The sequence below is a fragment of the Pimephales promelas genome, chromosome 11, assembly GCF_988280905.1.
Source record: "Pimephales promelas chromosome 11, fPimPro1.hap1.1, whole genome shotgun sequence".
Classification (NCBI taxonomy): Eukaryota; Metazoa; Chordata; class Actinopteri; order Cypriniformes; family Leuciscidae; genus Pimephales; species Pimephales promelas.
The window spans coordinates 25784392-25789642 of record NC_142779.1 but is presented as its reverse complement, the minus strand read 5'-3'; the positions used below and the strand labels follow the sequence as shown (position 1 = coordinate 25789642).

At 45.8% G+C, this 5251-nt stretch overlaps 1 pseudogene; it reads left to right on the top strand.

Annotated features, from left to right (window-relative positions):
* Positions 1-1910: 1910 nt before the first annotated feature.
* Positions 1911-4084, top strand: LOC148977196 (E3 SUMO-protein ligase KIAA1586-like; annotated as a pseudogene).
* The last annotated feature ends 1167 nt before the right edge of the window (positions 4085-5251 follow it).

Here is a 5251-nt window from a genome sequence, read left to right as displayed (position 1 = left end):
TGTAACACGCTTGTTTTAAATACTTCGGGCATGACGAAACTTGGTGTATTTACTAGTTGCCATTTCAACACTATATAGAGAAAAAAATGCGCCAAAATAGCAAAAGTACATTTCTTACTTAAGTTAATTTTTCATCTCTATTTTTGTGTTTATTTAAAATTAGACAAATCTGATATTTTAATCTCCAATCTGTTGTTTAACAGTTGATATCATTCTTTAATGTTTTGTTAGACACTAGCAGAAGACACTAGCAGGGTTTTAGGGTTGTGCAGTTGGGGAATGTTGTTTTCGATTAGATGAGATGAGATGAGAATTTTAAGCTGTCATAATGGTGATGTTACAATGTGCCCCTCAAATGTTACAATTGACTCCACCTATGGGGCATGTTGTCACATTTCACTCCAATTCTTTCAGGATAAATCACGAAAAAAGTATTCACTGTTTTAATAAAACAAAAGCACATACTTGTACTAGACATGTGGGAAATTAATGTGGGAAAAATGTATACTCTAAAATCTAAGTAGATTTACACAAACTGAGAGAGTCAAAAAGCATTAGGTTGTGCCCCGCTCTCCCCTACTGTTCGCCCCTTTAACCTGTGTTGTGCCTGAACGCGTTCATATTTTGGGCGAATGTGAACTGAACGAACTCTATTACTGCCTGAAGAACATTACTGTGAACGCGTTCATTCTGGTATCGTCAGAGCCAGTCTTCGAACAAGAGCCAGAGCCAGTCTTAGAGCAAGAGCCAGTGTCTCAGGACAAGTTGGTTTCTGCAGAGCTAGTGTCTCAGGACAAGATGGCCGTTGCCTAGCCAGTGTCTCAGGACAAGATGGCCGTTGCCAAGCCAGTGTCTCAGGACAAGATGGTCTCCGCCGAGCCAGTGTCTTCGGACAAGATGGCCGCCGCCGCATCCTGCCCAGCTCAAGGCCCTCTTCGCCGCTGGTCCTGCCCAGCTCAAGGCCCTCTTCGCCACTGGTCCTGCCCAGCTCAAGGATCTGTTCGTCGCTGGTCCTGCCCAGCTCAAGGACCTGTTCGCCGCTGGTCCTGCCCAGCTCAAGGACCTGTTCGCCGCTGGTCCTGCCCAGCTCAAGGCCCTCTTTGCCACTGGTCCCATCCAGCCCAGAGCCCTCATCGCCGATACAGTTTCCAGCACAGCCATGGCCGCCCGATGTACGGTCGTCTCCGCACTGGTCTCCGCCGAGCCAGTGTCTTCGGACAAGATGGCCGCCGCCGCATCCTGCCCAGCTCAAGGCCCTCTTCGCCGCTGGTCCTGCCCAGCTCAAGGCCCTCTACGCCGCTGGTCCTGCCCAGCTCAAGGCCCTCTTCGCTGCTGGTCCTGCCCAGCTCAAGGCCCTCTTTGCCACTGGTCCTGCCCAGTTCAAGGTCCTCTTCGCCACTGGTCCTGCCCAGCTCATGGTCCTCTTCGCCGCTGGTCCTGCCCAGCTCAAGGACCTCTTCGTCGCTGGTCCTGCCCAGCTCAAGGCCCTCTTCGCCGCTGGTCCTGCCCAGCTCAAGGCCCTCTTTGCCACTGGTCCTGCCCAGTTCAAGGTCCTCTTCGCCACTGGTCCTGCCCAGCTCATGGTCCTCTTCGCCGCTGGTCCTGCCCAGCTCAAGGACCTCTTCGTCGCTGGTCCTGCCCAGCTCAAGGCCCTCTTCGCCGCTGGTCCTGCCCAGCTCATGGTCCTCTTCGCCGCTGGTCCTGCCCAGCTCAAGGACCTCTTCGTCGCTGGTCCTGCCCAGCTCAAGGCCCTCTTCGCCGCTGGTCCTGCCCAGCTCAAGGCCCTCTTCGCCGCTGGTCCTCCCCAGCTCAAGGACCTCTTTGCCACTGGTCCTGCCCAGCTCAAGGACCTCTTTGCCACTGGTCCTGCCCAGTTCAAGGTCCTCTTCGCCACTGGTCCTGCCTAGCTCATGGACCTGTTCGCCGCTGGTACTGCCCAGCTCAAAGACCTGTTCGCCGCTGGTCCTGCCCAGCTCAAGGCTCTCTTCACCACAGGTCCCATCCAGCCCAGAGCCCTCATCGCCGATACAGTTTCCAGCACAGCCATGGCCGCCCGATGGTTCTACATTCTACATAAATAGGTTTAAGCAAAACAACTGTGTTTATGTCTCAGGACCTTTTAAACATGCAAACCTGAAATGACATACTGTGTGATACTGAACACATATTTTTAAAATGTCCCTTATTTTTTCCTTTCTGAATTTGGGAACCCTAAGCAGAGACTTGACGGGTGGTTGGACATCAAAGCAGGTTGGCGAATGGAAAGACCACAACCCTTGGCTTGACATTAAGGCAGGAAAATTGGGGTGTTTAGTGTGTAGAAAAGCAAAAACATTGCTACTCTCAGAAAAGGGACCAGGTTTACATCTTGCAGAAGAATGGATCAACAGTGATGTTACTAGCTCTGAAGCAAAGAGGCTACGAAAGAAGATATACAAACACAGGGACAGCCAGGCCCATGCAAGGTCAGTGGAAATAGCCCAGATTAAAGAGAAAGGCACCCTCCCGAACACTTTTATTAATATACAGTCCAATTTACTCAAGAAGACCACAGTCTCATTCAGAACAGCTTACACCGTGGCGAAGGAAAGGCTATCGTACAAAAAGCTCAACCCAATCATGACAATGCAGGAACTTAATGGAGCTGAAGTTGGTAATATCCAGAAATCTGACCATGCATGCGCAGAAATAATCAGTCACATTGCCAAGGAAATGCACCACAAATTTGTCTGCAATGTGAAAGAAAAGGATTAACGGGTGTCAATCACAATTGATGAAAGTGCCATTCATGGCAGTCCCTGTCTAATAATCTATGTAAGATCTGATGTCAGCGGTAAGGGGGATGTAGACAATGTTTTCCTGGATCTAGTGGAACTTACAAATGAGGTTGATGCTGAATCCATGTATAACTCAATGATGGCAAGCCTACATAAAGCTAGAATGGATGATGACTTTTTGAAGACGCACCTGATCAGCATTGCCACCGATGGAGCTGCGGTGCTCACAGGAAAAGCCGATTAGAACTGGCTGTCAAAGATGCTCTCAAAGAAGTGGCTGACACTAATCAGTTTGAGTACTTTATTTCAAAATTATACTCACTCTACAAGCAGCGGCCGAGCTCAACGTGGAAATACTGAAAATAGGTCAAATCTTCACCATCAGATGGGTTGCCAGCAGCTTTAAAATGGTAAAAGCAGTATGGAAAGATTTCCGCGCACTAGCATTCCATTTCAAAACAGCCAGTGAGGACACATCACGGAATCATCTTGAAAGGCAAAAATTCAAGGGACTTCAGAAGCACCTTGCTAACTCAGGATTTGTGGAAGATTTGGCTGTCATTAAAGACATCCTCCGTGAACTCCAGAGCCTGTCTCTTAAGCTGCAGAAAAGAGAAATGTCACTTGTGGATTCAAGTCTCGCCATCCAACAAACTATCAATGTTTTGACGGCCATGAAGACAACTGGTGGGTAGAAATCCACCAAGAAGGGTGAACAGTCCGTCTCATCTGGCCTTTTTAAGGGTGTAGAGCTGAATGAAGGCAGGGCGAAAATAAACAAGTCTCGGTTTCCTGAATCAGTGATTGCATCTCTAACTAAGCGTTTACCGGAGTCAAATTTGGTCCTGATGCTCAAAGCTCTTGACAAGCGTTTTTGGCCAGGAGAGAAGGAGGACCTGATTTTACATGGCGAACCAGAAGTACACAGCCTTGCAAAAGCTCTTGGAGAACCAACCAGGGAGGCCATGGAGCAGTTTCGAGACTGGAAACTACAGGGCACAGCACCAGGGAAAACATTAGAAAGACTGTGCATATCAAGTCGCACGTATCTCCCCACGTCAGCTGAGTGCGAACGTGGCTTTTCCGCAGTTAACAACACGAGCAACCAGACTCGCAACAGGTTGCGCGAAGACAGCCTGTTTTCACTCCTGTTCGTTGACCTCAACGGACCTCCACTGGACAAATTCAACCCAATTCCATTCGTCAGAAGCTGGATTAAAGCAGGACATCGGCTCTCTTCTTCCTGGAAACCAGGACGGTAACCACAAGAAGTCGAGCAAAGGCCACTTTGGTCTTTTTTAACTTAACCCTTGAGCGTTCTCTATATGTAATATAACTGTTCATATCTGTTCTGTTACAGTTAGAAACTGACTTGTAGATTACATTTGTACAATTATATGAAAGAGGAAAAAAAACTGAAATAAACGATAAACTATAAAAACTGAACTTTTCTCTTTGTGAATATCTTTTTCAAGTTTGATTAAAAAAAGGCTACATTTGGCAAAAAAAATCATTTTATTATTATAATTGTTAATTATTATTATATTTATTATTATAATTTCATAATATGAATACTATTTAGATATGAATCCAACTAAAACTTGTGAAAAGATATCTTTCAGTCAGTGAAATAGCAAAAAGCATATAGTGGAGCTCTATAGCCATCTATTAAAATGGCACTTCCCAAAAGATGGGCAACAATTTTACACTAAACCATGTCAAATGATCCATGTTATCACCATAAATTAAATTGAGAAATTTGGGTTAAATAAAATTTTTTATAAAAAAAAAAAAGTTGTTTTTGTATAATCGTTTTTTAATTTATTTATCTATATAAATTTAAAATATATAATAAGTCCTCTAAAAACTGCACACATAGAGTAGAGTAAAAACATTAATAAACAGAGTAACATTACATTTGTTTATAGGCCTACTGCATCAGACAAAATTAGATGTGATATATTGTGCAACAATCGGGAGATGGGGGGGGGGGGGGGCTAACTGACGTTAAAGGTAAAGCGTCAGTTGTATGATGTCCGAGGATCGTCATGTAACTGACGTTAAACTGTACCCTAACAAAAGACGTCCCAAGACGTTAGTTATACGACGCCTTGGGATGAGACTGTGTTACTCCGTCACACACAATCCAGCAGTATTTTATTATTATTTTTTCTTTTGTAAGATCTCATCCCCAGCCACTATGCGGCTTCTAAGTAGTGAACTTTCTCCAGCAGAGAGAGAATGGGATCTCCTTACTAGAATATTTTTTTATCTAGATGCGTACAAAGGCATGAGGAGATCAGGGCAGCTGAGGCTTCACAATTCGTCTCATCGAGCACTGGGACTTTGTCGATGGTTTCGTCCACTTCAGAGTCGGCACAAATCCGTCTGAAAGGACGGAAGAGGAGGAGAAGGAGACTTGCGTCTGCCCAGTTGGAAATTTTTCATGTTCGGTCTGCCCAGCCAGACACTGT